The sequence below is a fragment of the Neodiprion pinetum genome, chromosome 4, assembly GCF_021155775.2.
Source record: "Neodiprion pinetum isolate iyNeoPine1 chromosome 4, iyNeoPine1.2, whole genome shotgun sequence".
Lineage (NCBI taxonomy): Eukaryota > Metazoa > Arthropoda > Insecta > Hymenoptera > Diprionidae > Neodiprion > Neodiprion pinetum.
Window position 1 is genome coordinate 13,149,745 of NC_060235.2, and position 12,196 is coordinate 13,161,940.

A 12,196-nucleotide genomic window follows, 5' to 3' on the forward strand; every position below is an offset into this window, starting at 1 on the left:
AATGCTCATCTACTGACGCCCACAAGCGCGCCAAAGTAGCTCACCAATACCCAACGCGTGCTCGCGAACCAGATACGCTATCTTCGTCTACCAGCGCTCACAAACGCACCAAAATAGCTCACCAACACCTAACACGTGCTCGCGAACCGGATACGCTATCTTCATCTACCGGCGCTCACAAGCGAATGAAACATGTAGACCAGCACCCAATACAAGCGCATGGATCTGCACATGAATCCACCAGCCCTTCGCCACGAAGACGAAACAAAGAATTACAAAACACTTCGACTTCTACTGTTACCTCTGACTCAAGTGCCAGTATGACTGACAATAGCAGCGCAACGGAGGCACCGATCGTAGTCGATAAAACGATCAAGCAAACTACGGAAAGAATTCAACCACTCACCTCATCTGAATCAAACCAAAACTCCGGTAAGCCCCAGGGTCGTAGTGGTAAAATACGTGAAGAACAGTCCGACACACTGAATAAGCCGACACCCGAAGCCACTACCAGTAAAGGACGAAATTACGCCCCTCGATTCACGGAATTCGTAACAGATCTCAACCACCTACCATTAACGCATAGCAAATTTATTCAAGAGATACGCGCCAATCTCCTCGACAGACAAGATAACCTAGCCCACTGCATCTCGGCAGACTGCAAGACATCACGAGGAGTCGCGGGACAACTAATCAATAGGAAAATAATCACCCGAGATCAACTACAACAACTAGACCCTGAAGTAACGAACGTATTGACACTGCCACATGGTAACCGCCTCATTTACAATCTAGTAACAAAAAAATACCACTACCAGAAACCAACTGAAGAAACACTGTTCAACGCCCTAATAAATCTAAAGAATTGCTTAGAACAAGACAAAGTCAAATCGCTCTCGATTCCAAGACTAGGCTGCGGCTTAGATAAGTTAGACTGGAACCTTGTTAATCGGATGATCCATCACATATTTAAAGACTCCGACATAACGATCACCATTTGTAATTATCAAAACCCGACTTATGACTCGACATCTTCTGAATCTGAAGCAGACGCATCAACACCCAGAATCCCTGCTCCCCCTTTAACTCGTCGGCCAATGCGTCGGACCAGCACTAGGTCAGCTCCAAGATATGCTCCGGTTTCTACTCCCTCGCGCTACCCAACTGATATCTCGGAGAGTGACCCCGTGACACATGATCCGGAGTCAGCTGTTGAAGACACGGATAGCGATGCCTCCGTTGTACCTACGGCAACGCTACCACCTTTAGGCTCACAACGTCGCGACAATCCCGAAGAGCGAAAACCGGACCGCCCCCATATTGACAATGACAACTTTTGTTGCTTAGATTACTTCATACAAAATCAAAATGACATATTACCAACACCCAACGTAACCGAAACTAATGACGGACTTCTCATGTTGTGCGACAATTACGCTCATTTCGTATCAGCTAATTGTGGTTGGACAGAAGGACTAGAAAAACAGTTGATAGACGGAAATCTAATAAGCATGGAATCCTTTCAAAACCAGAATCCAGAAATATCCGATGTAATTAAAACTCGGTTGAAAAACAACAAATACATATTTACCCTCGTAGTGAAACCACGTCAATCAGACCCGGGCAGACTTGACGACATTTTCTACACGTTAGTTAACTTGAGGATTATCTTGTCCGGACTAGACATTCGGTCCATATCATTCCCCATGTCAGGACCAGGAGTTGATGATATTCTACGATCTATCTTTAAAAAACTCATTTATCACATTTTTGCGGATTCAGACATTCGAGTAACACTTTGTAGAAATACTACAATTATACCAGACGAACGATTAGGCGAAGACATGATCAAAGAGTACCACGAGTCACTGATCGGAGGACACCAAGGTGTTACAAAAATTTTCAATAAAATAAGAGAAAAATATTTTTGGCCAAATATGAAAAAGCAAATTCAAAATATCATCAGATCTTGCGGCAGTTGCCAGAGGAAAAAACTAGTCAGGATCAAAACAAAATTACCCATGGCAATCACTGACACGCCCGCAGAGGCCTTTGACAAAGTGGCATTAGATATTGTTGGACCTCTACCCCTTACTAAATCGAACAACAAATATCTCTTGACGATACAATGCAATTTGACAAAATTCCTGGACGCCATCCCTTTACCTGATGCCACCGCCAAAACTATAGGCGCAGCATTCGCAAAAGAATACATTACACGTTACGGTGCTCCTCGAGCAATACTTACAGACCAAGGACAGAATTTTATGAGCACAGTCATCAAACAACTTTGTAAACTCTTCAAAATTAAACAACTACGAACAACCGCCTATAGACCGCAATCAAACGGCTCATTAGAAAGAAGTCACCTCGTAATTACCGAATACATCAAACATTACACCAACGAAGGTAAAGATTGGGATGAATTCATACGTTTCGCCATTTTCTGCTATAATACAGCAAAACACGACAGTACACATTATTCACCTCACCAGCTGATCTTCGGCTCGGAAGCTAAACTACCGACAGATGCGATACTAAGCAACACATCCACGCATACATACGATACATTCCTCCTCGATCTAATAGCGAATCTCACAGACATCCGTAAACGCGCCGCGTTGAACCTGAAACAAGCTAAACAGAAAAGTAAAGAACACTACGACAAAACGATTAACCCACAACGATTTGAAGTAGGACAAACTGTCTACCTATTGAACGAAACAAGGTCAAAATTCCAAGATCATTATAAAGGCCCGTATGTAATCAAACGAATAATAGATGACGTTAACGCCGAAATATACCTCACGCTAAACAAAAGTAAAATAGTTCATCTCAATAAACTGAAAATCGCACATACATAGTAAAATCCCACATTAACCCCTTCAATAGCTACTACAGTACAACCGACGATAGCATGCTACCAAATTGCCTGCGATCGCGTTACATTACGTCTCATACTCTTGCATATCGTTGCAGGTGCAGTGCTCTCGACAACAAGACAGAAGATTCGACTAACGTCGCGATTAAGCAACTGAATCAGAACCCGGGAATCTTCTTCGAACAATTGCACGACCTACGTACATATAACAAAGAATGGACTTTGCTGAACTACATAGACCTCCAATATTTATTCGACCGACTTGACCAAGCATCAGATTTCTTAACCATAATAGAAGGTAAATGCTCTGTCGCCAAAAACTACTGTTACACCGGCGACCATATTCAAATGTTGGCTGATAGAATAAAAACCATGAAACTATACCAAAACCGAATAGAATATTTAGTTGGCCATCGCACAGGCGAATCCACTCACTCCGAACTTGCTAAATTAGCCCACCATCGCGGAACACGAGGCGCGATTAATTTCATTGGTAGCGTATCAAAATCCTTATTCGGCACCCTAGACGTAAAAGACGGAGAATATTTTAACGAACAAATTGACAACTTGTACAACGACAGTAGACACTTAGCATCCCTGCTTAACAAACAGACAAATATCGTACAGTCAACGTTGGGCGTCTACGGGAAAGAAATTAACAGCATGATAAGCCACGACCGCGAACAACATAAATTACTCACGGCCCTCTCGACTGATGCAGCTATTTCAAAAGCCTTAATCGCCAACAATACCTTTAGAACGACTTTACTTAACCGACTAATTGACCTGGACCGACACCTGAACGGATACGAACTTGACCTGTCCAGCTTAGTAAACGCTATCCTCTTCGCTCAAAAAGGTATCGTCCACCCTAAAATTCTATCACCAGAACAAATTATTTCCAGTCTTAAACATATCCAGTCACTCAGACCACAAATAGAGTTTCCTATTCCAATGGATCCAAATTACGCTGAAGAACTGATTCGAATCTCTAAAATAGACATAGCGTATTACGAACCCAGACTGCTTTATGTGATATCTATTCCGTTGCTCAACTCCGAGGCTTTTGACCTGTACCGACTGCTTCCCGTCCCCGTTAGACAGACATACGACTCTGCAAATAACAAATTCGCTTACATTCAACCTGGCAGCGACTACATAGCTATAGCACTTAACCGAGCGTCGTACTTTCAAATCTCGGAATCCAAATTTAGTAAATGCATTTTATCCTTAGGAAAATTCATATGTAAGTTGACACAACCGCTTTTCCGACCGTCGACTCACAAACTCTGCGAGGTAGACCTTTTTCTGAACCCGTCCAGAAAAATTTCAAAACAATGTGATATCAGATTGACCGCATTCGATGGAACCTACTGGACGGAATTATCAACATCTAATTCTTGGATTTTCTCAGCTTCCACTCCTGAGACTCTTCATACTCTCTGCCCAAATGACCAGACCTCTCGTGTCACACTTTCCGGTTCAGGCATTATCACCCTAGACGACCTGTGTACGGCTAGTACTTCTGAGGTCACTCTCAAAACTTCGAAACGCTCACAATCTACCGAGACCCTCTCCTACGTCCCCAAAGTTACCTTGGATCTAAGTCAAGTATCCCTCAGTCTTGATTTTAATATTTCCACCGACTTATCCTTAATTGCAATCCCCCCACTCCACAAAACCTCGCACATAGATGTACATGCCTTGGCCAATACCGGACTATCGCTGCAGGATATCGCAAAACAAGCTACTGATATCAGCACACACCACCGCACACAGCGCTATATGTTGCACATCAAAGACACTCTTACTCACAGCGGTGTTGGTTTGCTATCTCTCGCAACCCTATACTTATTCTACCGTCACTCATGCCTCGGCAAGGTCATTACTCTGTGCACACATTGCAAAACAAAAAAAACGAACCAGACATTTAGAGCCATACAAACAGGGTATGACAATCCAATCGAGCTAAATATTATTCACCCACCTACTTCTCCTGTCCTACCCATTCCCAACGAAGTAGAAACCCATCATGCAGTTCCTCACACACCACCTCCGCTTCCTTTAAACCCACCAGTACTTAAAACCTTACGAAAACCTTATTACAAATAGGCGACTACTATATTGCTATCAAGATCTGCTGTTGCGCTGTCAAACAGACATAAGTAAAATAAATACTTGTGTACACTACTGCACTAAAATGATTGTGATGACGATTTTATACCCTTAGTTTACAATTAGCCCAAAATATATCTACACTCATAACCGATATCTTTGTACGAATAGGTCAAACTCTGTATCTCGATATATCAAAAAAAAAAAAAAATATAGTATTACTTAGTACCCAGCTAATCAAAGAAATCATTGTTGTTTAGTCTTAAGTGTACTAACCCGCTTCCATGCGCATTAACCCTAGGCGCCTAGCTTTAAACAACATTATGTAACCATAGTATTATAACTATATGCCTTACGCTCATACGTAATCCAGCATATAAACCATACACTACCTATAATAAGATAAATTGTAAAACTAATTTTAAGCACATACTTTAAAATCATGTTTCACATTTCCACCTTCTTGCTTCCCATATTCGGGACCATACCTACCGCTATGCTCCCTCTGACGGGGGGGGATGTTACGTCCAGCATACCACTTCTCTCTATTTTTCCTACTCGCTAACTCTCCCACAGTTCTTACATTAATCTCATGGTCTCTGTCCTGTCCTCTTATCTCTACGTAGTCTCACGCTATTCACTATCGCGCTTACTCATCAAATTCCATTCCCTACTCCTAGCATTGTCACACCTTTTCTGCACCCGTACGTTTCACGTCTCGAGGGACACTTCTATTCTAACTCTCAACAACGTCACATCTAGACTTCTCACATAGCTTCATACAGCACACTTCGTTTTTACCGTCATCTGAACTTCCTCGAAATAAATATATTAGTAATATCTCAAACAAACCCTACGTTATTCGATCCTCATCCTGATTTCCGGTTGTCCTGGAACTTAAAAGCAAAGCCAACCAGTTTACTCTCACCGCTCAGGAGTAACTCTACTCACGGACGTAACACAACTGACCAAACTTTCGTCTCTCTCTCTTAGACAGAACGGTGATTACTGGTGAAAAACTCATTTCACACTTTATTACTCAAGACAAGGCATAGAATCTATAAATCAATACTGAGATTGAAAAGTGGTATGGATCCTCCACACAACCGACGAGTAACTTTCGTCTCTCGCTCTTGGGTAGAGCGGTGCTTACTAGTGGAAAAGTTATTTCACCCTTTAATCTATTATCTACGACTAAGCATAAAATCAATGAATCAATACTGAGATTGAAAAGTGGTATGGATCTCCCACAGAACTGACGAGTAATTTTCGTCCTTTGCTTTTGGGCAGAGCGGTGCTTACTGGTGAAAAACTTATTTCATACACTATTACTTATGACAAGGCATAGAATGTATAAATCAGTACAAAAATTGAAATGTAGTATGGATTTCCCATAAACGTTTCAAGATGTTCGGCATATTACCGATTTCCACGTGAAGTTCAATATTAAAGTACAACTCGAATTCGAGTGATATCCAGTGATTTAGAACTAATTTCTCAAGTGAATAGTCCCTCGCTGCTGACGTTCGATCTTGCGTTTGGTTCGTCCATATTTGAAAAACTAGCCGCCCATGCACATGTCACACCAATTCTGCTTTAGTCAAAGCTTTCTGTGTCTAAAATGTAGAAAGAATGTGTTAATAATCAGGATGAATAAAAAAATAGATCACGTAAAACAGAGTACTATACATTTCATACATGCTTTCACTCAAAGTTATGTCTCGAAGAATAGTGTTCGAGTGATTGTCTGTGGACCCTATAACTTGCATTGTGTAGCACAAAAATATCCAACTTCTCTAATGATAAGCGATTGAACAGAAACCGAACCAGCATAGACCTGGTACTAGCTAGCTCAAATTACAATACAATCAACTTTCTGGGGTAACAAAGCTCAAAAAGGAAATACTAAGGCCAGCAAATGCTTGTACTGCAACTTATTTGTTGTACAGAATGGCGAACATACTTTGCATTATGTGCCACGCAGCTGATGGATTGTTTTCGAACTGCGTTGTTTAATGAAAGCTCAGTTTCTTGCATATTCCAACCCTTGTCCATTGCTTTTTGCCAGTATCAGTTCATTTCTGTAGATGCCAGATCTACGCTTCGTTGATAAACCCACGTGAGAGAGGCAATAGTATACTTGCATCCACCTGTCAACCAAGATACTTAATTAAAGATACTTTACATATATTTTATGTCAAAACGTATTGCTTCGTATATAAATACGAGCTCATACCGCACACTCGTGACATTCTGCGGATTTTATTGAATCTTGCCCTTTGTTCGCCATCGATGTTACGACTTACGACTTGTTACGCACTTTGTGCCCTGGACTGATGTTTGTTTCACAGTGCATTCTCAGCTCAGTGACTTTCTCGTGCAAACCTAATTATATAGAAGGTATAATAATGTCAGGTTGTGTATTGTAATGTGGCGTTTTAGAGCCACCCGTCACAAGGGCACACATCCTAAGGAAATCTCTAGGAAACGTGTCCTCAGCGGGATACTCCAACCGAACTCGATACAAAATAGGCAATATATACTCTTAACTAATTCTTTCTTTGTAAATTCTGTATTTCGCGCTCCGGCGCACGCTGATAAGGTACTTGGACGACAACGATCTCGGTCACCGAGAGATCACCAGCTACCGATATCTACCGTTTCCAGCTCTCGATGACTTCGCCTACCGACGGTCCAATAAGACCACACTGGCTACCTTGGTGCACTTCTAAACACCTCGGGTGGCGTTCACCCGAACCTCTCGTATCGCCTCGACTGCCGGTGAACAGGGAGATAAAAGTCCTCCCGACAGCTGAGGGCACTACTCCTCAAGGAGAAACCAGCCGCCCGCCTTATCGGATGCCGTAAGGATGGCATACAGGGCAGACGGTAGCTTGCAATCTTCCAACTTACCGGCCTGGTGCCGGACCGACCCGGTGCCGGACCGACCCCAAACCACTACGTCCAGATTGATAAAGCCCTCGTTCTGAGGATCGACACAGCCTTCCTATCAGCAAGGACTAATCATGTGAGTCATGGTCCACGGTTTAGAGTTGCGATGAGCCACAGTGTGCCTGTATGATCTCCTCGATATTATGGGTAGCCGGCCACTGCCTATACAACGAAACCGGTGGATGTGAACAATGAGGCGTCACTCTCCACTCGGTAACTTTGACCGAGAGGCACCCTGATATGCCTCCGTCAAAAGAGTCCCCAATGATACGCAACCCGGAGAGTAAACTCAAGCAACTAATAAATCGTACGAGTTGGTGTCAGCGACGAAATCACGAGCAGCACATTATGCCACATCTAGCGGTAATCTTCGACAACGCATGACCACGCCGTAACCGATATTCGCCACAGGGGGATGGCCTATTTGCGGCGGGGGTCAACCAACCAATCAAAGGGAAGAAGAATCACCTCACGACAGCGGCGAGATCGGCGAGCCGAACTCCGACCTCCGTCTGTTCTACTTATTGTATTTTTATTCATTTCCTGCCTATTGTATCGTATATCGAGTTCTTTGGAGTATAACCGAACGTAGAATCAGCCTCTAAATAATACCGCACCTTTTTCTGTTGCTATTGGCATCCTATATTATTTTTGCTTATTATTCTTTTCTCTGTATCTTTCTGCAGTATTGCATTTCCGTGTTAATTTTAGTTCTGCGTAGTATTCTTGATTCTTTTGTACTGAGGTGTATTTAGTGTATTTCTTTATTTTGCGAATTCTCCGAATTTCTCACTCTCTCATGATTTTGTATTCTCTCGTAATTTTGTATTCTCTCGGAAGTTATGTTTGAGAATTCATTGTATAATTCTTCGGGTCCGTAACTATTGTAAATTACTGATTCTATCGTTTATGAATAACTCTCCCGAAAGTTATTTATCGTACTTGACCGTAAATCTACGCATGCAATTTACAACTAGATATACTGAAAATAAAAGAGTGAATTTGAAAAGTTAAAATGATCAACGACAATCGCGAAACACTCAAAAAATACTTGCATAACACACTACACAAGACACTCAACGCAGCAGAGTTCAATGAACACGTGCGCCGCCAGCCACGAACTCATGCCGCTGGAACTTCGTAGTTGCGGTGCTGCCATAGTCGTGAAGCTAAACATGACAACAGTCAAACCAATTGGCTTCTCATGACGAGTAAAAAATATATTTAGTTCGGGATGAAAAAATCAAAAATTTACTGACGTGAAATGAGACGATCGTAATAAAATATGATTAGGTATAACATTTCATATTTGACCAAACATCAAAGGTGAGGTGTGGTAGCAGTCGCGACAATTGTCGGGTGGGTAAGCAGGGTGATTCAAATCGTCCCAGGCTAATATCTCCGAAACTAAGCAAAGTAAGCGGGCTGAGTTGCAGTGAAGGTCAACTTGGTTTTTCATAAACTGAATGGTATTGCGTTTGTTGCAGAATCTGAAAGAACATCAGGTTCTGTATTATAAATATCTGGATATATATAGTATAAAAATAACTACGAGATAAGAGCAGAGCGGTTTGGATCATAACAGGGAGGTCAAATTAATATAAAATACTCAAAGTATAAAAATGTATCACTGAATTGAAAATAAGAACCACACGTATATTTGTACATACGTATAGCATTGGCAACATTTCATGCAGATTTCGAAATTGATGTATAATTTGCGGCAATTTCCGAATGATTCATAGCCTAGGAAAGAATAAACAGGTGAATTCTGCACTGAAATCTTAGACCATATACAATATCTGGAAATAATCCTTTCAGAAAAATGCAAAGTCACGATAGTGTTCAGTTTGGCACAAAATTTGTCTGACCAATCGGGACTAGATAGAGTGCCGTAAGTGGTGCCCCGTAGAGATGTAAGAATCATAAAGATACGAAGATATTGGCGGCGAGGCATAGGTAGGCCCTTCTGTAAGTGGAAACGTCCGCTGAATAGAGAAGGAAGAAAGATCAGACAGCCGTTCCTATCTCTCTTTAACGACAATAGCGCAACAGGGACAGACCCGGCTGTGGGACTTGTCATCTCTTTCTCTTTCCTGGACGTTTTGACCGCTGCCTCACCGCCTCTATCTTAATATCTTTATGGTAAGAATCAGCCGAAAGTGTCATATAGAAATGGATGAAGATAAAAGAAGTAGTGTATGAATGTTACCCTTGTTTAATAACGCGTGTTAAACAAAGGTAACTGGGACTCACTCAGTTCCCCTTTCTCGTTGGCCCACAAACATTACTTATATCTTGAGTGCCCCAAACCAGCTCTTACTTTCTTCATCTGCCACCCATGATGCAAATCAATTTTTTCTTTTTTTGAAAAATCAGAAACAATGAATGAGACGAGTATGATTAACGAGCTTGGCGATATTTCATGTCGAAGAAGATTTTATTCGTTCCACTCGTATTCAAATCTGTGGTTGAGTCGGAGAGGTCAGGTTATGCCGCCCGCGACGCGATATTTATGTTTCGCTAGCTATCAGCCAAGTCAGGTTATACATCCTTTCTGCTAGCTAACAGTCGAAAGGGGCTGAATGGACTACGATTCCTTGTCGATTGTTCGAATCCATTTCAGAAAAGTTTAAATTCACAAATAAAATGAGTAGAAATATAAGCTAGTCGGAATTTATATCCCAAAAATGAATCGGTCGCTCCTATGAACATTTATATTTCAGGTTGTCGATGTGGCGAGGTTATGGCGTCTTGAGACCTGCGAGTAATTATTCGTATTATTTCTTTTCCCGTTTTCATGGAATGAATAAGAGCAACGCAAGGCAAATGACTCCTTTTCATATCAATTACGATTCTCGTTTAGTTCGGGTATTTTCCAAGTTTTATAAAACTACAGGCAATCGGTATGAGCTACAGAACGCGACACAGCAACAATGAGATGGCGGTTTTTTCGTAATCGCTAACCAAATCAGCTCCCATTTTTTCATTCCACCATCAAATCCTACGGGACTGGGCTCAAAATGTGTGTTACATCAGCGCCGAGTGGCATCATACCGAATAGTTCGATCCATTCAGTGCAACTGTGAAAATATTCTCAATTTGTGTGAATGGTAACCGATCTGTCAATTTTTTTTTCAAAATTTTGAAGGAATTTCTGCCAAAATAAGCTATTAGTTTCCCAAGTTTTGTTGTGATCTTTTCAGCGGTGTAAGAGTTTTGCCTGTCCGCGTTTTCGAGGTGTACGGTGCTTCTTTAATAGCCCCTTAAAAGAGCATTTCCATTTGAGGCAATCACGACCTAAGATCTACGGGGCAGGTGGCTGGTGATGACGATGGTTGTGTTCGAAATGCACACAGCCAGCTGCAACGCATTCATGCAGGCGGTTTGCCAAACCGCCGATGATGTTCGATATCATCACTCGACTCATATTATTAATGATCTCGAGTACTCTAGCGCGCAGCGTGGGGAGGTTTTCAATCCTGTCTCCAATGTACAAGTTGTTCTTCAAATAAGGCCATAGTCCGTAGTCCAGCGGTGCCAGGTCGAGTGAGCGTGGAGGCCATGAAATCGGACCACCTCTATCGATCCAACGACCAGGAAACTGTTGATCAAGGTATTGCCGGACAGCGAGATTGAAATGCGCTGGTGCTCCATCTTATTGGAAAAAGAACAGGTACCCTAGATCGGCATGAAGTACAATAAATACTAAATACTTATTCAATCAATCAATAATGAAAGTCACAAGTACTATTTTGATGAAAATAAATAGCCGTGTTACACTAAATACAAATAGGAAATAAATCGTTTCAAATTAATGATTCCTATTTACATCCCTTTCGATAGCTCTCAGGGCTGGAACAATCTGTTTTTGCAGCACGCGCAAGTACTTTTTTGCATTTAAATTGCCGTGGATAAAGACGAGTCCAATCCTTTGGTCTCCAATCCCGCCAAGCCATACATGCGGCTTCTGCTAATATTGGGTTGCTGAGTCTGCAAGCAGATGAGGATTATCCCTAGACCAGAATCGAAGGTTCTGCCGATTTGGCGCACTAACGAGCACAACCGTGCACTCATCTTACTAACAGATCCTACGGAACAGTCCCTCATCTGCGTTCAGTCGTTCTATCATCCCATTACTGGAATTCAAACGCGCTTCAATATCTAATGGCAGAAGCTGTTGGTGTTCTTCAAATTTATAAGGGCGGTACTTAGTTGATCAAGGAACTTTCTTTATCGAGGACTTGC